This window comes from Atheta coriaria, unplaced genomic scaffold (assembly GCF_025399875.1).
Source record: "Atheta coriaria isolate IRGN ID8LTWV9N9 unplaced genomic scaffold, Caltech_Dcor_3.1 hic_scaffold_6_pilon, whole genome shotgun sequence".
Classification (NCBI taxonomy): Eukaryota; Metazoa; Arthropoda; class Insecta; order Coleoptera; family Staphylinidae; genus Dalotia; species Dalotia coriaria.
Window position 1 is genome coordinate 11,163,004 of NW_027045448.1, and position 25,318 is coordinate 11,188,321.

Consider the following 25,318-nt stretch of genomic DNA (forward strand, 5'->3'; position numbering starts at 1 on the left):
TTCTAATGAATATAGACGCGTATTCATTGTCATTCCGGCGCGTCCTGCGGGAAGAGCAAATCCTTTTCATTATTTCCTATTCATGGAAAACTTTTTCTATTTTTCTTCGCCATCCTTTGGCCTCACGCCCGGAGATTCTGTATTTAAGTACGACGCCTTTTTTGTGTGCTAACAAATTATTGTGTTTGGTTGCGAAAAATCAGTACAAATATGAGAATATTACAATAAATTCAATTTACACATTTGATTTTCGATTCAAAACGAAAACAATGTTTCAACCGCAAACACCACTGAATTTATCGACTTTATTTGTTGCACAAAAATAAAAGTAGTAAATAAATATTGCAGCATAAATTCGATTTGTCAGATTCAAAACAACGAAAATAATTAACTTTTTCAATTGAAAAGAAAATTGGACACATTTGTCATGAAATTGCATTTTAATGTTAAGCCAGTGGAGTTAATGCATAAATAACTATTATTTGAATTTCTAAACTTCTCCAGGATAGAAAATATTAAACAGCACTTCGGTTTGCACCTTCAACAATCCGAAAACCACTTCTCTTCACTCAGAACAGTTGGGAATCCAACACAGCACGCAAAACATGCTCGAATACATTTAAACTTTTTAATATAGCTGCTCCTAGTTTATTTACAACACGCATATGCATGGAATAGCTAATGAATCTAACCGAGTGCCAATCCGCACTGACCGCCACCGCCGCCACCGGCGGCTAACGCCACTCGACGACCCGAAACCGTACAAAACGTCGTGTGCGATCCTCGTGCTCACATATGAATATGCAAATTTTATCCTTCGTGGATAGCCTGGAGGCAGCATCGCCCCGACACGTCGTGCACGAGACCGACATGTTCGCTTCCTGCGAACACGCAGGATATCCCTACGCCGCGAGAAAGGCGAGACCAACTTTATTCTAATTTTATTACCAAAAATGCAATTAGCATGCACAGTACAGTATTACTGGGAATACATTATAACATGAAGTTCGCAGACAACCAGGCACAATTAAATTTTGTGAATTAACGCTAGTAATATTTAATTATAACAACAATGATTAAAGCAGGATTATTAATTAGTGTTGTTTATTGATGTTTTCGTGGAATTTATTAGTAAACAACTTGTGTGGTTTTGAATAAACACCAAGCAGTGTTTATACCTCTTTCGTAGTCGTAGTCATTTATTTGCGCTTGTTTAAAACTTAATTAATCCGTAAATAGATATCAAAATATATTAAAATCTACTACCGGTTATAAATAAAGCTGCTGTGAGTGACGGTAAACCAAAATTATTAAAATATCCAACGAAATTTTAGAAATAAACTAAATTTATAAATATTTGCATTAAATAATTAAAGACTGAAGATCTTTTCAATTAAAAATTGAAAATTGATAAATACTATATCAGAAAAATGTTTTCGCTGCGTTTTAATTAATAATTCATTATGAATATGGCGTTTTTTTATTTTTATTGGCTACTCTCTCACTGCTTTCGACGTTTTTTGCTATCAATTTTTCCAGCGCGCCCGAATAAAATGCGATCGGAATTCGAAAATATCACTCACTGCCAATATAAATATTTAAATATTTAAATATATATGATCAACTATGGATACTCGAATGATTTTTTTATTCTTTTTATTTTCGGTGTGTTTTTTTGTTTCCACGCCAACAGCAAAGCGCAAGTTGTGAGTTTGATGTGTTGCAAAAAATATTGCAACCGATCGAGCGTAATCGAAAGCTGCCTTGGGAAATTCGAGTCGGGATGTTTCGTTTAAGCGGAACTAGAAAAAGTTTTAAAGAGAACAAGAACACGGCGAATGGCGGTAAAAAAGAGGAGTCATATGCGAGACGTTGCCTGCAATCAATTCATTCGCTATTCGCGCAAAACGATACACCACACACATAAAAGAGAACTTCAAAGTGAAATATTTTAATTAAATATAAAGATTTTTGAAATATTTTCCTAGAATATAAAATAACGTGATGGAAACTTACACCATAAGACAAACAATACAAATGAAATAATAATAAAGTATACTCGTAATTTACAATTTTAAAATAAATCTGGCTGCACTGTATCAATGAAAATACAATGTAAGCACATTCCACTTTATTTCCCGCTGGTAATAACGCACTTCTAAGAGGTAATGGCATTACGTGTATCGTAAATACTTTTAATGCGCTTGAAATTGTTCCTTCCAACGTTTGCAATGAACGACAATACGATGCAACGCAAAGTTCAACGTTCAAATGTTGAAGGTTCGACCGCGAGCGATTTTTCATCGCGTATCAAGAAAGGAATTGGCGAAACGAGACGACAAAACGATTGCTTCGCATTTTTTTGCGCCTCGTCTGTGCCGCGCTTCTTTCGCAGCTGTCTCTGGCGCGGGTGTTGTCTAGTTGCACGTCGCATCGCACCATCGTTTTGTTTATGAGATGAACGTGTGCTTGATAGAGAGTCACAATTTCCTGCCGTCATTCGTAATGGATGTAGCCGTTTATTTCACCTTTTTTTTTGCTCCTTTCGCTTCCATTTTCTTTTTGTTTGCGTCACCTCCGTAAACAACCACCGGCGGTATTGTTTTCTATTGTTCTAGACCCAAACAAAGGGCAAAAAATCTTTTTTCCTTTTAATTTTGGCAAAATATAAAAACATGTGTAAAACTACGCCAGAATTACGAATAAACAATAAAAAATAATTGCGTGCTTCTTTTAAAAGCTTATTTTAAAGTGCCTGTATAATAGATACCGCAGCATGTTCAAAATACAAAAGGAAATTGTTTATTAACACAACGCGAGTCATCAATATCGAATTCTTCGCAGGCGCGACATAGGTATGTAGCATCCGTTAAAAAGTCACCTATAATTCATTCTTCTCTCAATCTCGGCCTTGTCAGCATATTGATTGAGTTATTAACATGTTTATTGGATTCGCACTCGACTTGGCGCGCGCGATTTATCAATCAAATTTCGAATTTTCATTGCAAATTGGTAATTTGCGTCTGCCGTCTACCATCATCGCTCGCTGCTGTGGTGGAGCTTAGAATAAATCGAGAGAAACGCGCAAATTTCATTTGATTTTTTTGGCAGCGCAAAAACGTCGTCCACGTGCGCGCATTAGCGCATTATACGGTGGGAATTTGACGGTTTGCAGAAAAGAGGAATGCGAAACGAAGCGCCCCGGGTGGGTGGCGGGACGGGTTAATTCACTCTGCGGTTGACCCGTTTTCGATTTTACGCTAGGCTACCGCATCAAGCGTCAGCGAGGCCGGGAGTGAGAATACGTGATTTTGTTGGGATATCGAGAGAGTAATTAGCAAAATCGATTAGAATTCAGACGCCGGGTTAGAGAGTGTGCGGTTAAGGATCGTCTGAGATTTCATTTCGGACTTCTACAACTCAAGCCGCAGACGCGGCCCTAATTAGTTAAAGAAAAACCAACCCACAGAATATAAAATAATCGAAATAATACATTAAAAATTTGAAGGGTTATTAAATTGGTTATTATTTGTCGTTGAGCTAAATTTTATCACTTTCCAACGAAACTTTTACACTTCTGGACTGGCTTTTATTCGCAATTTCCGCTTGACTCTGAACTATAACGCAATCCAGTTTATTAACTTTCATAAAAGAGATGATAAAGTAGGTTATGTACGGTAGGGTAAGCAAACACTAAAAGTCTTAATAAAATTTTGTTGCACGCTGAAGTATTGCAAATTAAGACAAATAACTATATATATTTTTTAGTTTTATCCGCTTTACTTCTTACATAAAAATGCAGTAACTTGGAATTCCAAAAAAACTTCCATTATAAAAGCGATAAAAGTAAAATAAATAAAATATAAACATAAAATTCATGTTCTATAAAGTTATAGTTTCCGATCTATCTACAAAAAACTTTGGCATGAGAAATTTTTACATTTTTCAAATGGTCTCTTATAAATCCCAAGAAACATTTCCACATGATAATAAAATCTCCTTAAACCGAGTCATATTTTACCCCTATGTAAATTAACGTATTTCAATGTTATAGTTGCACATTCGGAAGAAGCTACCTACTCAAGTTCCGGAAATGGTTTACTCATGGTTTACTCATTTGCTATGCATTTATGTAAGCGCCAAGAAAATGCGACCTGTATCTAAATAATAAATTACGATGGGATTTATCAAGACTTCTTCTTGTACAGTCGCCGGCGTCGTTTATTCTTTCGTTCCGTTGTGCTCCTCCGGCACTGGTGTCACATCTCTGCTAAAGTCTTGCAAAGCGCGCACAGCTCTCCGAAACTATTGCCTGAAGGAAAATAAGCCACGCGCAAGAAAACAGCTCCAAGAGTCAGGTGATGGTAAAGTACATTTCATGCGCATTCCAAGCCACTCTAGTCTAACAAAACTATTTTATTTTGCGCGCTAAGGTGGCATCAGTACTGAGTACTCGTACTTTTGTTGAACGAGTAGGTATACAAGAAGACGTCAACGTCCATGACTGCAATTGAAGCTATGCAATCGTCAGACTAGCAAAATCGCAGTTGTAGCAACGAGGTTGGTCGAGGAATGGAGGAAATATAAAATGTATTAACGTAAACTTGCAGTTGAAGAGACAGGCGGAACCGAGTGGATTTGTGGAGAGCAATTGGAAATATTGGAGCAATGCAGAAGGAGCAACACAGGATTCTAACAGGATAACAGTGTAATGCAATTGACATCTAAGCGGATGATGATAGCTTTGACCCAAATGTCACTTGTAATAGTAAATAGTTAAATTCTAAATTGCAAACTCAGGTTTTCGATTGTTTTCGACACAAGAAAAAAATCAGAAATACATTTTAAGGAAATTTGTACAAAAAACGTTTTCACAGGTCCTAAAATAATATTAGGAAAAAAATTATTTGTTGGCGTTAGACATTTGTTCATTTTTTCCAAAAATGATTGCACTTATCTCGTTTATAAATTCACGCGACAGGCCCCGGGTCCTGCTCAAACATTCCGCCTGCGCCCTGCGGTGAATCCGTTTTGTTGTCGCCGGGGTATTTGCGGACGGCATAACAATAACACAAATTACCTTATTGACATGCCGGAACATCGGAACGGACTCTAATATAATAGCAATCGAGAGACGTCGGCGGGGTCTAGAGGCATTTGAACCTCCTCCATTAAAAGGACAAATAAACAAGCGGCCATTATTGAGTGAAGCGCCCTTTGAATTTTGGTTTGCGTAGCCGGCGCAAACGCGACCACTACCACAGCAGGCAGCGTGACGATCGAAAGCATCCGGGAATTGCAATGCGAATGGGAACCAATAACAATATCGGGCAAATATTTCCGTTTATCTTTATGCAATTACGGAAATTTAATAGTAATGTAAACTATGCAAAGCGAGCGAATAAATCACACAAAACCGATATCTATGCAAATTCATTGAAATTAATACAGAATATGATATTTCCGCTAACAGCCTGCTGCTGTGTTTTGCTAGTGCAAATGTTCTGCAATTTAAAACAACAAATAATTTATTATCTAATAAATTTTATTTTAAATATCATGCGAGTAAAAATCTAAATAAATAAGCAATGTTTTTACTGTTGCCGTTTTATTTTATAGATTTAATCCATTTCGCTATAACAAAGATTAATAAAGCCGTATTTATTTGTTGTTTCTGTAATATGTTTTTTTATTTGCATTGAATCTAGGTCTATATTATTTCTTTCCAATATCGAACATTCGAGTACAACTACAATCACAACCACAATGAATCGAATCCGATCGAAAATCATGTCAGCTTGGTAGTACTGGTTCCGGAATAACAAAACAAACATAGCCTACTCCCCAACCCCTTCGACAAACAAATAGAAATAAACACAACATATACAGCGTTTTATACACTCTGATATCCGCCAGATATCCAGATGAGAACCAGCAGCAATCTTAGTGTTAGTTTTCAAGAGAGTGGAAAAACGAAATTTTTTGCCCGGAGAGTAAATATTTCCTTACACATTTTCGCCCATCTGCCGCCTCCGCAGGCCAGCCGGTTTGTGTACGCTGCGAATCTACAAGTACCGATTTCTCATCCCCCAACACCGGCCAGACGTTGCCTTCTACAATAAATAAAAACATTCGACAAACCTCCAAATACTAAACGAACCAACATGCTATGTTATGCTATGCATGAATACGTTAACACGTCCCCGACACCTGTTCTGTTTCTTAATTTTTCTATATATTTCTAACAGTGTGAATGAAACACCACCAGTTGTGCACAAGTTTCCTGCGGTGACTCGTAGAGCGCTTTTGTTCGCGAATGCTCGGATGCTGTTTATTGTATTAACTTATTGCGGTTCATGCGGTGGGAATAAAGAAGCAGGAAGGAATGAATCGAATATTGAAAAATATTATAGGTCTTTCATGCGGCAGCGGTGGCGAGCAAGCGCGGGCCGTATAAATTTCGAACAGACAAATTTTCACCGTAAATCATCAAGTTTCGTATTGTGTTGGCGCGCGAGCTGAACTCAATATTTCCTGCGATATTCAGGAGCTTTGTTGTTCCTAAATTTACAGACTTCTTGGTGATATATCATTTTATATCACACGGGTTCATGGTGTAAGATCCATCATCGACTTACAAAAAACTAAATATTTAAAATCCAAAAAGTTATGAACAACTAAACAAAAATAACCAACATCCACTACCAATTATAAAAAGAAACAAATATTTTCAATTTGGAATTGAGGTTATACGTGAATTTTCCAAAAAAATAAAAGAAAATCGTTGTTTTATTGATTCATGCTACACGAATTGAAGTTAATAATTTGCGCTCATGTATTGGTATAACAAATAACTCGATGGCCCGTAAATCTGTCTAGTTACAGCGCGCAAAAAGGAAACACGAGGACGAGGATGTCTGCAAAGTCTACACACCGAATATCCACTGTCGCGCACACTATCTGACGCGGTACATAATAAATCATAGATAATCCCTCACAACATCAACGATGTTGTGCGGTGATGTGCTCGCATGAGTACAGGGTGAATCACGCACGTTAGTCGAGACATGACCAGTGCATGTAATGGCCATGTCGGTCAATTTACCTCGAGCTAGACAAGTGATGCATGTGAAATTACCCTGCTATCACATCTTGGTCGATAGATAAACACACATTTCATTTTAATTAATCGAAAAACAAAAAATCTTCAAAGCATAATGAAATAAAATGGTAAACATTAATAAATCTTGACGAGATTAAAGAGAATAAAGCGAAAAAAAACCGCTTTGTGCAGCGATATTTAATTAACAACCTGTTCGATCGTTTTTTGTTCGGCAGGCATGCAGTAGAAATTTTCACACGTAAGGTATTGGAAGCGACCATCAATTATGTGCCACATCATCGACGCTAATGCAATCGTCGTCGTATCCATCGTATATAACGTGATTAAACATTGTGCGCTCACTGGGCGCTGGGTGCAGACTATACGTCCGCCGTTCGTTCGATAATTGCTAATTGATCAGCCAGCCGAGTCGGGCTGCGACCGGGCTGCTGGTTCAGTTGCACCCGCCATGCGTGCATTTGTGTCCAATGACGCTCACCGTTAGATTTCAAACGCGTCCAAGATATTCGAAGCGGTGCACACATTGTGCACCCGTCAGTGCGTGCAGATAATTGATTGTAATTTATGTTCCAAATGTCATCGATAAAAGTCCAAAATGTCGCCCATTGCCGCATTGGGCAATATAATCGTGAAATATTTAATTTATTAGTATTTATAACACATTTTAGTATATTAATATGTAGTTTCATAAGGAAGCGATGATTAAAGGATGTGTCTAATGCGTTTAATGCTAAATTATTGTTCGGTAATCAACCTGAAGTGTTCATCAAGCGCACGCGTGAGAATGGCTTTACGCTTTGAATATATTGGGGTTGAAATCACATCCGCAACGTTTCAGATTACAGCGTACACAATTCCGATAACACGTTGCGGTGTAACCGAAGCAAACCTAATCAAATTGCAGTTAATCAATTAGAATGTGCGTCTCCATGGATAATACACGATTAGGGGAAACAAACACTTGAAAATTTATTTAATATTTTCTGCATATACCGAAGAATAATAATCATCTACTTCCTAGAAATGATTGATAATAGTAATTTAGATATTTTATGCGATATATGACCTAGTAGTACTATGTACGGAAAAATATGTGTTATGATTACTTATATTGTAGTATTATTATGGTTTACCTAAATACTACTATTATTTCTATCAATATATTATTATTACAATGCATAGAATGTAATTTTACTAGTTTTCAGAAGGTAGAATCTTATTGTCATTCTAAAGTGAGTAAATAAATACAGAAATCTACTATCCTACACAATCCAGCATAAATCATCACATTTTGCTCTGTGGTGTCTGAATGTCGATTGGAAATGTCAAAAAAATGTTGACCCTGTTTTCCTTTCGCTTTTTTTTATTTTTTTCCACGCCTCAACGCTATCGCTATCGATTCCCGGCAACAAATTTATATCAAATTGACCCAATTTTCCGCATAAATAAAAATGGTCTACCCGCAGTCGTTCATAAATATACATAATGAAAATCGAAAATGAATTTGCGCAATGAATACAGTCCAAGTTTCCACTTTCTACCATTTCCAAAGAAAAGTTAGTCAACAGAAGTTGAATATTTTAAGAAAACGAAGAAAACAATACAAATATAATTCAAAAAATTAATAAAATCACCAACAGCTGATTTTCTTTCAAAGAATTTGCAAATAATACACATAATGAAACTAAATATTCCCAAAATTTCAGCTTTCAAAACTATTCCATCAATTTATCATATAACAAACTTTTGGCAAACATATTAGTTCCATAACAATTCGAGTTCGAACCGATGTAGAAATTTTGCAAGTCACACTCAGAAATAGCACCACCCCGAAACCCAAGTAGCCCATCGAAACGAATATAAGAAAAATCACAAAACCCAAACACGTCCCCTTCGAGATAATGTCATAACGACAACAAGTCGTCGTCCTGGCCCGAAAAAGGTATTTCGGCGGTCTTTCGCAGGATGTCATGCGAGGCACATAAATTATCCCCGCTCGGCGCGGATAAACCGCCGGCCCGCGTCCGATGATGGGCACAGGTCACGGCAATGAAAAATATTCGAGAATCGCCGCGACGATCGCAATTTCCTCGTTCGGGTCGAGAGTTATTGACCACTTCTTCTTGCCGTTTATTCACCTTACTACTCGCTTCACTGTCGGTGGTAGAATTGATGACAGAAAACGCACAAAGCACGAAATATTCCTGTTTAATTTACTCTACCTTGCGTTTAAAGTTACACATTTTCATATAGTGTACCACCGGAAAATTTCGCATAAGTTTCTTGGAAAATTCCGGGTGAATTCTTGGCTGTAATTTAGTGCGACAAGCAAGTTGCCGTCTGGCGTGCGCTCTCGTTAATGTTTTAGCGTCGTTTCTTAAGTAAATTAAGAACCGTAGAACAATATTAAGTTATTTCCTTGTTGCCAGAGAGTCTAACTACACTTTTCGAGCAATTATTTTTGTTTCATTGCACATTCAGGCGTTAAACTTTTAATAACTTCTCACATTAACACTAATCTTTACTTAACGATCTTTTGGTGACCAAATATTAACTTTTTTTGCTATGATCTAACAGAATTTTAGGTGAAACCTCGAAACGTAAAGTTTATTAGATTAGATCGTATAAAATTCTTGCTTAATCAAATTTAGATAGCGAAATAAGCGTCATTGGAAACGAATCGAGATCCTACAATTTTCTTCCCCTTTTCGTTACCTTCTCCGGTTCTAACTTACCACATTTCCCACACTCGTTCTGCTCTCCAGCGTCACATAGTTCCGCATTGCAAAGAAAAAAACGAAAAAACCAACGAGACGCGGTCGAAGCGGTTGGGTTGCAATTCTTTTTTGTTGTTTTTCTTTCGGGTGCGGTTTTCCATTGCCAGGACGCATCTATGTGCGCGTTTGATCCGTTCTCAACTAGTTTTCCACTCTGGTGTCTCTGTTCTCCTATAACTAGCGCCTCGGCTGGCGAAACGACGGAAAGATTTTATCGGCGCGAATTTAAAAGCGATTTACTTTGCTTTTTACTAAACGCCGCGCCGCCATAACCATTACTTGCTTCACAGGCGCAATTTCGATTTCCGATTCGAGGAAATCCACGCTCTGTTTTCGTACAACACTTGTAGATGCAGTGTGCAAATGTTTGGAAAAATACATTTTTCATTTAATAAAATGTTTTATACCCGACAGCAACCATTTCATACCGGTTTTAATAATCAACGTAAAGTACATTTCAGCGCAATGGAAACACCTCTGAGGAAACCGTATTAAAACGCGCGCAGCTTGCAGAAATTTGTGACACAAACGACTGCTCACTTGTTCAATCAATACTTGAAACTTGAATACGAATACAAATACCTCAGCAAATTGGCATATTTGATTAAATCATACACTAAAATTGAATATTTAACGTCGGAATTACGAGCCACGCTGCGTGTGCGACTAACGCGGTCCTTTTAATGTTTAGCGTTAAAGTGGCGTCGTAAAATTGACTGAGAAGAGAGAATCGCGCATTATCCGACCGTAAAAGGCCGAATGTTTGGCGTAATCATTACACCATGTGAACTACTGAAACGAGCAAACGACCAATAAAACGCCATTTGGAGCTTATTGTACGCATAACATGATTAAGCTTCAAGAATAAACATTGTCACGACCAAAATTGATTCTATAAATAAATCATGATTTTCAAACCGACCAAATGTAGCAAATAATAATTCTGACCTTTTCAAAGCTTTCTCTTGAATGGATTTGTCTGTTAAAGTTTATTATCAGTGGCAATGAGTGAATAGACGACTTTGGAAGCGTTTTCGTATCCTGCAGATGTGATTGGAAGGATGGCTATAACTACGCCGGTCCGCAGCTCATCGAGATAAGAAACGTGTCCGCTTCATCCGGCGAATAAAAAAAGCGAAGCCGTAAGGAAAATTTCGACACACGTCCTAACAGATGAGTGGGCGCGAGCGGGACATGCAGGAACCCCCGATTCGCTCGTACTTTCAACACTTTTACATCGCCGCGTATGGCGCGCACGGTATTTTTATTCAGGATGTAGAGCTTGACGTACGGCCCGCCGCCGAATTATACGAGGCAGTTACCGAGGGGATTGTGCGCTGCGAATATATAACCGTCATAAAACACCCCTCGGCCGCGGCGGCGCGCACCCAACGTATTATGCGCGTGTCGTTTTCATCTTTCCGTTGTCTCATATCGCGTGTTTCTAGCAAAAAATCGAGCATCTTTGAGAGGCGAGCGAGTCCATCAAGCATTTTCTACATCCCTCCTCTTGTCTAACGTGTTAAGTGCCCATTGCGAGAACCGTCAGGCAAAAATATAATATTCCACTCACCTTTTTACGCCGCCATCAACAAACATCAGAGACGCCTTCTTCTCCCCGTCCACGGACAGCAGACAATGAATTATTACCATCCTGTACATCCATCATTGGTCGGCCAATTGTGACGTTCAAAGTGTTCAATGTCATAAATGAGCTAAGCCGGATTATCCCGAACTATTTACATCGCACACGCGTTACACTGGCTAATAGAATTAAATGCACAAGCGACGGCAAAGGCGGCGGCGTTGAGACGTTTCCGTCGGCGTCAATAGCGAGAGGAGGCAAAGGCAGCGCGAACGTCGAGGACTTGGCGGCGACGGCGGCGACAAAACGGCATTACAATATTGTACGCGACGATCGCGCGCTTGTTGCACTATTTATACAGTGTCTCTTCACTCCCTGCAAGCAAACAAAACGTAATTAGTGCAACATGTAAACATCGGATAAACTGATTCGCTAATGTTGGCAGTAATGTGATTAATTTATGTTTACATTCAGTGTCGTGAAACTTTGTTTCACCAACGATCAGCGCGCAAATACTTTTTAATCGCAGCGTAACTTTCTCGCTGCCCAAATGTTCAAAGTTGTAAATCTAGCATTAACTTTTTTAATCTCGGAACTTCGTTAATAACACTCTGCAAATTTACTTTGCACACCTTAAATATTTACCAATTTTCTAATCATACTATAGGATTTATATATATTTTTTTCATCTTTTTCATTTATCCAAAGTCTTGTATTAAAGATACGCGTAAAATAGTATTCAGAGTTCAATAAACTCAAGTTATAAAAATAATATTTTTCACACTGGATGCATACTATATTAACCAAATAATACAAACTTTTATTTTTTAGTATTAAGATATTTTCGCCATTAATAAATAACTTATCACGAGTTTAAAAATTCAGATGGCTTCCGTTCTACGAGACGATAATAAATAATAAATATTAAGTCTCAAGGCTTTTCACAACATTTTCCGGCTGTCGGAAACTTCTGGTCGCTTATGTGCACATTTTTGGTGTGTATTTTCCAGCGGAGTGAAAAGTTCGATTAACTTCCATACGCCAAACTTTTAAACATCGATTTCAAAAGAACCTGACTGCCGAAGCTAATGTGTTTTGTATTCGAGCATTTAAAACTTCAGTTATTATTTAAACTTGCTTACTTGTAAAATAAATGTACCAAACATTTTGAACGATACAAAATATTATGATTTGATCGTAAGTAGGTGGAACACACATGAACTTTTTGTTTACAAAAACAAATTTTTATAAAGCGAATAAATGTCTTGTTTAATGTCTAGCCACTATAACGTTGTCGTTATCTATCCATTTAATTTGCATAATTACTTTGACTAACAAAAGCGTGTACATCCCTAACAATAGAATTCCTACACGTGTTCTCGGCTCCATTGTGTTCCGGTTTCGCACAGCCCGCACTACCACTACATTAAATAACAGTAATATAAAAATTCCTCGACCTCTCAAGGTCTTCTTCAGCGAACACGACGTCAGCCTCGTTTCATAACTCCTGAACCCTCTGCCTGTGCTCCACTCTAATCTCCGCAGTCCTACACGCTCGACGTGGTCGCTCTGCGTCTCCAATGCTGGCGTTTGCTTCCGCTCCAGCATTCCCCGCCTCCAAGCCACATATATTGTCGGCAGAATAGACATACCACAGAGCAAATTAGATCCTGCTAGCCACTGTCTTGAGGTCGGTGGCGTACGAGTACACGCCTGCTGAGCATCAAATACCTTCGCGTGCGCTACCGACCATGGTTCACATATCTCTGGTGCGGGCGAAGAGAACAACTCCCTGGTTTATTTGATTGCATGTTGTGTAAGTGTATGTGTGTGAATGTATTTGTGGAGCAGTCAGAGCAGGCAGAGGTGATGTGTGTCATGTTCCACTGAATTCAACGGAATGGATGCAAAGAATATTAAAATCTCGTGAATTTACGACTTTTTTTAAAATTATAAATAAGATATTATAAAATAATGTAATAAAATATAATATTTTATGTGTTGGCATAAAAATTAATGCATTTTATTACGTAATAACAAGCCAAGCAAGCAATATGCCTCTACTCGTCTGCAAAACCTACCAACACATCGTAAAACTATCCAAACATATAAATTCCGGCATTTCGCGAATACTAAATATTATTTTTGAAGCGCCAATAATTTGCATTAATACAATAATCAAACAATAGTAATAATTGAACATTTTTCAAGTTGTCATGTTGGTTTATTCGGTTTAGGCGCTCTGCTGTTCGTTGTTGGTATTCCGTGTACACAAACAGCGCACAAAAAGCAACATTAATAACGCCAGACAGCTTGAATTGCGCGCGTGAATATATTAATCGAAGCGAATTTATTTTAATTGCGCATTTCGACGTCTCGCAAAGTCGAAAATTATGTCCGTTTAATAAAATAGTCGCAATGCGTCCTCCCCGTGTGCCGATAATTGCAATAAATTTCACGATCGCCAATTGCAATGCGGTTTAATTAGTTTGAATAATATAAAATAACTCACCGTGTTTTAGTTGCCAGCGTCCAAAATTATGCCGTGCAAACAAACATCCTGCAACAAAGAAATAATATTTAATATATTTATTATTTTTAATTTATCATATACTTGTGATGGTCGAGATGCGTAAATATGAATGTAAATGAAGATAAATGAAATTCACCCATCGCGATAAAGTAAATATCATTTCGGCGTTTGTATTTTTACGGTTTTGAACTTTCCATTCGCCATTGGACATTACTTCCACATTGCTTCGTTCGGAAACTTTTAGTAATCATAACAAAGTGACAAAGTTAGCTCTTACGCGCCGAACTTCTTATCTCGAAAGCTATACTTTTAAAATACAATAAACACTCGAGTCCTATCTATGACCTAAATATTATATTCTCAAACGAATGAAAATGGCGACATTTTTTAAATATTCCCGTAATATTAAAACAAAAGACCGCCTCTATAAATATCTTTTTACACAATTAATTTACAATGAATGTATCTATTATTATAGGCATATCGTAGATCACTACCTATTTTTTATCCATTTACGTTGACACATTGATTGCCTAATGCACTCTATCGCATTGACGTTATTGACGCATTACGCTAGTACTAAAATAGAAGTTTTCACTGATCGACGTCGGTGGATTGCACAGAAAACAAAGCAAAAAGCATCGAAAAGTCATAAATCATTATGTTTTTATGTTTCATTGTTTTTTTCCATACGCTCCGCCTGTTGTTGTGAGCTTCGATTGAAATCATTACTGTGCTTCGATTTATTTTCTTCGAGTTGAGTGACTTAATATTCATATTGCACTAATGTACAAAACTTGTTTGAAAATAAAAAGAATAATTTATTTATAGACGTGTATGTCTATTTTTATTGAAAAGTTTATAAAATTGAAATAATGGTGGAGGCGCCGGTATGGTGGAGGCGCAATTGATTTGTAAAATTTAATTATGTTTTTTATACGGGTTTGAAACATATTGTGACAGATTCATAGTAAGTCTGTGTCAGAAATAGATGTTCGAAAGCGGGCAATTTATCGCCCGTCGCGGTGTTGTCGCACCCGTATAGTTTTTTTTTTGCAAAAACCCTTGCTATAGCAATAATTTTCCCGCACATCAACCCGAGACAAATATGTTCGCATCACAAAATATTGCCCCCGATGTACACATTTCCATTTTCTTTTTCGTTTCGCTTTTTTCTATTTCCCCTGCAGATTTGGCAACACCGAATTTGAATATGCGTGCTCACCCCATTAAGTGGAAGTCGTATGTAGCATACGCGTAAACAGACATAGGTATGCGCGAAATTTATGGGTTGTAGCAATCGATGGCGGCTTGATAATCAAAAAAGGGGGTTAAATGCGGTTGGTTTGGTCGTATTGCTGCTACTTCAGCTAGTAAATCCGTGTCGCACGCGTGAAACTTGCAAACGCTACTAAAAAAAGTGAATTTCAGTTTTTCGCTGCGGCGCGCATAAATTTACGCAAACGTTCGCGTATCTGCGTAAAACCCGGAGCATTTCGTTCGTTGCATATGTTTCAGGACGTTAAGTAATTTACGACCAACCGACTGGCATAAATTCGTAAGTGCATCGAACTTTTGTACTTCGGCTCGTTTGGCACACAAAACCAGGCGTGATTTTTCTTGCATACCGGATACATAGAGCTGAATTTTCCATTGCGAAAAAATGCTCAGCGTTCTTTGCTACCGGATGAAGGGGCTTGCATGGTATGAGCGCATATTTTCGCACACGTCCGTTAGAAAACCACAAAAATGCTCGTAAAATGCGACCGGCCATAAATTTATTTAACGCTGCTTATACGAGCAATGCATCTGTATCATCACATACTATAATAGGCGATGCACAGATGCACAGCGGTTGGTTGCAAACTTTCTTGAGTTATGGCGTCACTGCAACCGACGGGGTTATTGCCAATAGTGGCTGAATGTCGATTCTCAGTGGCACGTAGAGATCTGGGTCGTGGTGCGTTAATATAATAATGGTCATAAAATGGAAATGTGAAAACTTAATTTTGCCACATGCATTAAATACAGGAATACGTGTTGAGTACTTTTGTAGTGCTCGCAAAGATATCAAATAGCAGATGTTGAGCTCATAACGCTGAATTACCTATGCTCCTAGTAGCGGTCATATTTCTGTAAATTTCGGTCATCTGAGAGTTAAACACTCATTTTTATATTCTCATATTCAGTAATCTTATACAATATTTGTGCTTTTTTTGTTTGTTTTCGTAAATGATTTAATTTAATATAAAAAAATAATTAAAACTTGTAAAAACATACAAAAACACGTGTAAACAATAGGTAATGCATGTTTGAAACAAAATTGCAAAATCCCTTCGGTTGTTATTTATGAATGTATCCCTTCGCGGAGAAGCAAACAGTATGTTCATGGAAATTTCACAATAAACTCTCGGCCATAACGTAAACACAAACAATATCCATTTCGTAAATTAATAATAAACGCAAAACTCCCTCGCCAAGAAACGCTATTTTCCCCTAATTATACATTCATTAACCGTAACGCACCGAGAGGCATGTAACAAGCCGAAATACGCGCGAGCGCAACCACCTCCACCCACCAACGCCAGTTGATGCTGTAAGCTGCAACTCAACAACTGTGTTTGCCGCCCCTCAACCGCCCAGCCCAGCTCGACAGCCCTCAATTTTATCGATCTTTAATTTCCAGCACGCAAAATTACTCTCCACTTTATTTTAATGTTTATTTTGGGCCCGCCGGGCTATTTTTCACTTTGGTTGCACTTAATGATAATAACTAAAGTTTTAAACGAATTATAATCATGGCGGCTATTTTGTGGAAGTATAAAAATGAGTATATACTCCAACAACATCCGCTAATAACAGTGAACTTTAAAATCAATTTCATTTACGATGAAAAAATGTTATAGTGTTTTTGTTTACTCTGTTTTGAAAAAATTGAAAAAAGTCGGTCAGTACACAAATTGGCAAAAAACAAACAAGCGCACTGTATAATCAGCCGAGTATGTGTGCACGGCATAAACCGTGTTTGTTCAAAATTTGATGTGTGTATACATAACGTATTGTGCAATCAATGAAACAAACGATAGAAAAACATTAATTTATTCAATTAAATTCCGTAAAACGCAATTTATCCATTTTATATTCTAGATCTAATAATATATAATTCATCTGTCCTAAATAATTATTCCATTAGATTGAAATGTCATAAAGTTTATCGTCCTGATAAATTATGAACATTATGGTGTTTGATTGGTAATAAAGACATAGTCGTTGTGATGCGCGCTGCAAGTACGATGGCCACTAAAGTGCAATTAAATTAATCATTAATTTATTCGTCCCGGTAATCGGCGGTAAGCGTGCGTACAGCTCTTGAATCAGCCCCGAGTGTGTGCATGTTACTACCCCTAATGGGCTAATGGGTATGCGTTACGCGTTGCTAATAACGAACGCTGACGAACACAGCACCGCGCCACTCGACGTGATTAATTGTTGCCGCCCACGGTTGAAAATTGCGTTCGATTATGATTGATATGTTTGTATATTGTGTTTACATGTGGTTTAAGAAGAAATGTGCTGGGTTTAGTGCGCTACATCATTTTCCGGCGGAAATTACCTTTTTGCATAAAATTATTGGCAGTATTAATCATTTATTGCTATGTGTAACAATTAAAATCATTTTTATTCAACCGCACGTTTCGGACTACGAACTCGTAAATTGATTTATGAAATATAATCAATTAAAAATGTATTTATAAATTTTAACCTTTTAAAATAAAATAATTTTGAGAACTAAATAAAACAATGCTTTTATTGTGTTGCAAAACGTAATTAAAGTAACATTTGTCGTTAAATCTATTTAGCATAGTTGGTAATTTATTTATTCAAAACCGAATGTGCGACAAGGAATTTGCAACGAAATCGAATTTTAATCAAATCCCGAAGCAAAGTTATCACCCCGCCGACGTTGTAGAAGTACATGCTGGAACAACTAATTAACAAATTGCCGAAATCAATTTATAAACCCAAAAGCGAATTTGTGTGCAGATGTGCTGCAAAGTGCAGGATGTGCAACGTTGACGTTGAAAGGTCGCTCGTAAATCACAGATTTCGTGTCTGCATTTCGCAATTCGATTCGATTCGCAGCCGCGAAGATAAACAAACACATTAAAGTTCTAACCGACTTTTGATTATTAAAATTACGTTGTATTAATAGCGCATGCAAGCCTTGATTCCATGCTCCTATAATTAGAAATTCCAAATGCACGAGAGATGAAATTACTCCAAGATTGTTTTCCGCGTCGTTTTACTTTTTAAATTATTACTGAATTGTTGTTATGAGTTGAGGTCAAAAGCGAGACGTAGAAGATATTGCGTTTTGGTGATAACGTTTCGCAAATCTAACAATACGATATTAATACACGGCAAAGTTTTAATTAAAACGTCAGAAACAGAGATTTGAGCTCGGTGCTTGTTGTGTGTATCAACGGACTACGGACATGACTGTTGTTAGATATTATTAAACATATAAATACAAATTTCATTCCTGGATTGATTCAAATACACGACAAAAAAGGCTTTTATAATTTATTCAAGTAATTATTATATTTAATTACCTAAACTTCATAAATAGCTTCATTTTATTTCTAGTAATTTCAAATTTGTCGTTTTAACATAATTTGAATTTAGAATATGCATAACGTAATAAACTTATGAGTTTAGTTTAAAATATATTTGTAGGTTAAAGTTTTGACTCTTGAAACTTAAGTGTTTGCCACTCTTGTATACATAAAACCACTCTACTGCAATTGTAGAGCATGGACAACATCGAAATAATTTGCATCAGAGTATTATGCACTTGCTGGAACGCTAGAGTTAGAAGTTTTGAATAGTTTTAAACGCCATTTGTACACTGGTTTTACGTTTGCATTTCACAGCTGGTAGTATTCTAGTTTTTGGTGGTTTTATTACATTCTAGTTTGGTCTAACACTCGCCGAGAAAACCATCCGAATGCAGCGAGTCCTGCGGTTGGCACATTGATGTACAGTTAGTAGTGGCAGTTGGGATTACCAAGTACAATGAATGCAGTGAGAACTTCAAGCAGATGTTACTTTGCGTTCAAAAGTAAATACAAATTATGATGTTGCAATAAATCTACTTTAGATATTGGCATTACTTGTAAAACTTATTTTGAATATATTTTAATATTACTTCAGATCAAAGCTGTATTTCAACAAAAACTTTAAACTTTGCGCTTTGTTCAACAACTATTCTACAGTCGTCTTTTTTCAACCGCGTGCTGTTTTCATTGTTTACCTTCAAGTTTGACTCAGAATTTCTCCCTTCTTATTCGAGCGCGTAATAACAGAAGAAAAATAGAACGAAAAAAAGCACGGGACGAGATACAAACTTGAATGCTTCATGCTTTGCGATGATCAAATTAATAATCTACAAGACTCTTTTTTGCTTCTATTATTTACTTCTAGAAGTCAAACTCGCCAGCTAGGATAATGAGCAGTTACTCAGAATGGCATAGTCTAGAGTTTAAAGAAAAAGTTTGACGCTGGAGATGATTGGGCTCCTTCATGGTCTGGTAAAGTTTTGTCTGCAGGGCAAGCCGTAAAAAGATGAACAATTATGCAGAGAGAAAAATCGTTGAAATAATTCATTCGAAAACTTTACGCAACCGCATTGGAAAGAGCATTCGAATATACGATTTGCGAACGAATTCGAAAGCCCTGAAGAAATCTGAGATGTGGAGAAAATGATGCAAACTTTCAAGGTTCAAACTTTAGCGCAAATTTACAATCATTCTGGGCGAATGCACGAAACCGTATAGGATCTGAATAACAAACACAATGCGGAAATCGCTTTAAGAAGAAAAAAATTTGAGATTACTGTTATTAGCTCAACTTAGCAAGACAACGTGCCTGAAATATAAGAACTGAGTACAGAGAACATCACATGTAAAACTTTTTCAGTTGTTTCTTGGCACAGTATTCAGGTACCCACGATAATCGTAATAATAATAATGATAACGCGAGATGATGACGATGGCGCTGGGATTTTTTCGTCTTCCGCATATATAGTGGAAAACTTTCTCACAGCTTTAGTGGCAAATCCACTTGGCGCGATAAACGCACACGCGCAGCGCCCACGGTGCGTAATATTCTTCTTTCGCACGTATATCGCCTTCATCATCACTTATCTTCTTTTTTATTCATTCATCAGTGGCTGTGCGATGAAAAAAGCGCGTGGGCGGGCGCCGAGCAGAAAGAGCGCAATTTGTATAAGAAGGCGAAGCAGTCGTAAGGGCTTGGAAGGAAAACGAAGACACAGATCAACGAGAAAAATGGGGGAGAATGTCCCCAAGTTCCAGTTTTAGAAGCGGCCAACTTTGCCAACTCTTTGTGGTCGAGTTTTAATTAATGATTAGTATCTGTATTATTTATTCTTTAATTTAATGAGCGCAATTTATGCGGCTTTTTGTTTTAAATTTATTTATCTTAATGAGAAGAGTTCTTCAAGTGTGCAAATTAAATTGAATAAAGTCCAAGTTAAAATATTTCTATTATTGCCTTTCGGAACTAAGTAAATTTAGTTATTTAGTAGTAAATTCATGTCCGGTCGTCCTGCTGCCAGGACCACAACACATAGAACGCACGTGGCGTACCGCTTTGCGTTCATTATCCATGCAGCGTGCGCGAGGCATCTAGTTCGCAGGTTGCACACGATATCGTGACGATTTGTGTTCAGATCGAGGCGGCCTGGATGCATCCTGCACGTGCATCCAGCTCCGGCACGTCGCCATCGTTTGCCTTCTCTCTATTTATGCAGCAATTGATATTTCGTCGGGTGCACAAAGTGGCGCGTTGCAGCGTCGCGCCTGTACGTGTCGTGACTGTCTATGTCGGGCATTGAATTCTACAAAGGGGTGTTACTGACGTATGTTGTTCCATTACGCTACAAAACGCCCTAGATTGTCGACGATTCAATCTGCAATTTAATTTGAAAACGCTGTCTCCTCTGCAGCAGCAGTCCGACCACGCAAGAAGACAACAGCAACGAAAATGAAGTTTTCGTTTTTCGTACGCTTCCTGATTCAATACAATAAAGAGAATAAAAAAAAATGATAAAGTAATGTTATATTTTACCTAGAGTTAATAAAAATAAAAATTTGGCCCACAGATATTTTTGCATTTTCGTATTTTTATGTTTTCATTAAAAACCTTGAATTTTTAATATACATTTTTATTATTTTCATGTCTCGAGCTCGTCCGGTTAGGGTTACATCCAACCGCGCTTCCCGCATCGTTTCGGCAACGCTTTTATTTATGCAAACATATTAAAAAAACCCAAAACGACTTGCGGGGCGCAAGCACAACTCGCTACAAACGCGCTGCGGTTATGTCGTGCTCGCACGACGAGTGTGTTTTTTTAACATTTTTCTTGGCTTTGGCTTTTCTCCACCGCGCGCGCACTTTTCTCTTTTCTCTCCTAAAATTGCTACGTTTTTCACTCTTTTTATCTTTCGCGCGCGCGAGCATTTTAAATTCGAGTGTGTGTTTACTGTCTGCTTGGTAAAAGGACACCGAAGCGCAATGCAAGCCAGTTCGGGATGATGATAAGGGAAAACTTACCGAACCATTTTATACTGGAGCTCCAGTTTGGTAAATACGTACACTGTGACATGCCAGTGCCGAAAAATACACGTGGTTTTGAGAATGTACGCTGAGCGTTTCTATGTTTTCTTTTTGCATATTTTTATTTTAATAAATGTTTATGCAAAAAGGTGGAATGCGTGCGTGGGGCGGACGTGTGTTATAGCGTGTAGAATGAAACCAACGCCTTGAGCAATTTGTTTAAAAGCGCTGAGAAAAATGCGCATATGAAAATGGCACATTAAAGTTACTCAAAGCGACTGTAAAGGACTCACGCAATCCGCTTATACGAGTAAAATGTCAGAAAATCTATTGAAAATGTTATTTCAAGAATAATAATTTGATAATGTTAAAAACAATATATAAATTATAAAATTATGTATGTAATTGAGTCGAGCGGTCGCTAATGACCTAGATGTTAAAGCGACCTTAAATTGTTAATAAAAAAATTGATAATCTTAATATATATATAAATCTCGTGTCACAATGTTTGTCCTCAATGGACTCCTAAACCACTTAACCGATTATAATAAAATTCGCACACCATGTGCAGTTCGATCCAACTTGAGAGATAGGATAGTTTAAATCTCAAATTATAGTCGCAATTTTAATTTATTGCTAATTATTTGTCTGTTATTATTTGACAGTCACAATTATCTGTTAACTCCAAATGATTTTAACTGATGTCGATACCTTTCGACGGTTATTATTATTAGTTGACAGATAGAAACTCATTTTGACAATAATTATAAAAGTGAATGAATTTGTAAATTTAGAAATGGAAACTGTGAGTTTTAATAATGGATGTGGCACACATAGCTAAAAAAGTCTTTCAGAAATTTCGAAAATATTCGTGAAAGATAAGTCGGGACAACGTTCGATCGGGCCGCTAGTATTATATAAAAACAATTTTTTTTAATATTTGTTTTATGATTTTTCTAAAAAAAGTGAATTTTGTTAAATAAAGTTCGAAATTAGCAGAAAAAAGTTTTTAGATGATCGTATTTATCACTCTCAATGCACTTAGGAAGTTTATGTTGATATTTATAAACAGAAACCTTTAAGACGTCTTCATTCCGCTCCAACATTTACTAATTTCTCTTGGAAGGCATTCACCCATTGCTAAAGTACAAGCTGAAGTTCTCCCACAAGAGTAAAACGAAACTGTTTTAACCATTGTAATTAGTTCAACTTTTACAACCCGTTTTATCTCTCAATTAATGTAACACCTTTTCCGCCCTTCTTTTCCTCGTCCACTTCCGACTTGGCTGCCCGGGCGAGTCACCGATGGGTGTAAACCGTAGCTCGCACAAAAGCGCATCTATAAAGAGCGCGTCGGGCATGAGGGTTGCAATTTAATTTCAAATTGGATGCTATGCATTACATTTTCCCTTTTTTTACCCTGCGCCACGCTTGGTCGCCGCCCACCTTTTGCGCTTTTGCGCTACGCGAGCGTGGAAAACTCACCAGGCGCGTGTTTTTTTTGCAATGCTGTTTCATATCGGTCCGCACGAACTTTTCTTAATTGGTAGCGCGATAAAAATCAAACGAAAGCAAAAAACAGCGCGGAAAAGATATAAGAATCCCTTTTTTCGTTGTAATGGAATAAAAATTAAAACGAGATGTAATAAAGAAGCGCAATGATTAAAACGACGACTTCAAATTATTGCTGCGAAAGTATTTTATATGCAAATTAATAATAACCAAGGCGTGGGTAAATTAAAGTTGAAAAGAGCCAGAAGAGAGAAAAAAATACGGAAACCACCGTCAGGATTAATTGGATTATATTTGCGTTTTGTTGGTTATCCGATTTTCCTGTTTTCGACTTTTAATTACGCTAACAAAATATTTATTGTTTTAATTTACCCACTTGACACAATGCCACCTCTCGTAAATGCCATTACGATTTACGATTTAAAAACATGTGGTTATATGAATATACTTTTTTAATCAAAAATGCATTGTTTCTCTCTTGCTGTGCGGACATTCTTTATTTGAAATTTTTAAAATTATTCCGTCAGTCATAAATTCGTCAGACCGGCCGTTGACAGACGTGCAGATTTATCGAAATAAATCCCTCACCCAAACGCAAACTCAAATGCATGTCAAATACAAAATGCAAACAACCAACGCGCAAGAAACGAAATCGGAAATTTATTCATTTTTTTTGTCGACGCGCGGCGCACTCCGTTACGTTGTGGATTTTTTCATATTTATTTTTCGGCTGTATTACCAAACTGTCTAGTGGCAAGCGCATTCAAGTTGGGTGCGTTTTACTTTTTAACATGATGCGATGCTGTTTGCTTTTTGCTCGCGTGGGCGCTGCCGTTCGGAAAGTTTGAACAGTTCGAATTCGTTTCCGATAATTGTCGCCTTCTTGTTTGCTTGTCAAACATTACATGTTGCAGACGTGAACTTGTTCATTTCAACGCGCGCCGCATTAATCATCCATTCCATTTATTTGTATTTTCATTCATTTTCGTTGTTGCAATGTTCGAAAAGGATTGATGGATTTATAGAAATGTTGACATACAAAATGACGAAATTTCTTACGATAAATCATTTTGTTTTCCATAAAAATTAGAAAAAATTTTCTCCAAATGAAATAAGTTTTGAAAGAGTTTCAATTACAAAATTGAACTTGAGCGCCCGGCGCATTCACCATCCGAAATTGCTTCGATCGCAAATATTAAGTTGTTGTGTGCGTTGTTTAATGTAAATTCAATTTCTGCGTCAAACTTTTTGAACCGCTTGCAGACATAAAATGTTGCTGCATATTTTGCGTAGAAATTTAAATTTTTAAATATTCCATTCTCGTGCCGGTTGCGAATCCCACGAGGGCAACTCCGACTTATTTGTGTTTTGTTTCCATTCTGGTTTGTTTCCTCTCTGCACGTTCGTGAGTCCAGCCCCAAATATGCATACAAAAACAGGTCGCCCGGATTAAGACGGTGGAACATTGTTTTATTTGTTCGATTGAAACACTCGAATCCTCGAGGGTCCTGGTAGGATCAAAAGGAGCTTAACAGGTTTACATACCCTTCTGTTTAGTTTTCTCCACTAAACCATTTGTTTTCTAACAAACCCGACAATTGGTGGTTGTATTATGATTTTAAATCTCTTTTTACAATTATTATTAAATATGTTTTTGAGATTTATCAAATAAGTTTATAAAATTTGCGGCAAATTGTAAGATTTTTTTCTCTATAGAAGCAAATTACGATGAAATTCAAATGCAATCAAAAAGTCAGAGCAAAATATAAATAAGGTTCGTGAAAGGAAAACAAAACACCAGCAAAGCCCAGCAGAAGGGTGTGCATCGTCAAAGAGCAGTGATGAAACGGGATTAAGTAAATTCGTTCCTTTTTTTCGACCCTTTTCTGTTTTCCATTTCGGTATACCTCTACGTACTGCTGCTACCAGGAAACAGAATGCTGAAGCATTATTGGAAGCAGTAGAAATTGCATAAAACATAAAACGAAACCTGTATTCATTTCAAAGAGATGTAAAACGCTTATATTGAACGTAATTTTTAATTTTTTTACTCCTAAAATAACATAAAAGCGCAGAAATATCTACAAGCAAAGAAAACTATTTTATGGTTTTGGTTGCCAATAATAATGACGTAGTGCATCGTAAAA

General features: G+C 37.2%; 1 protein-coding gene across 1 annotated transcript in view; it reads right to left on the minus strand.

Annotated features, from left to right (window-relative positions):
• The window catches only part of LOC135793685 (cysteine-rich motor neuron 1 protein-like), a 143,452-nt gene that overhangs the window by 84,659 nt on the left and 33,475 nt on the right, over nucleotides 1-25,318 (minus strand). The window contains exons 5-6 of the mRNA XM_065304746.1: nucleotides 13,998-14,045; nucleotides 11,474-11,860 (exon numbers count right to left, since the gene is read on the minus strand). The gene's annotated coding sequence lies outside the window, so the exon portion shown is untranslated. The remainder of the gene's footprint in view (nucleotides 1-11,473; nucleotides 11,861-13,997; nucleotides 14,046-25,318) is intronic.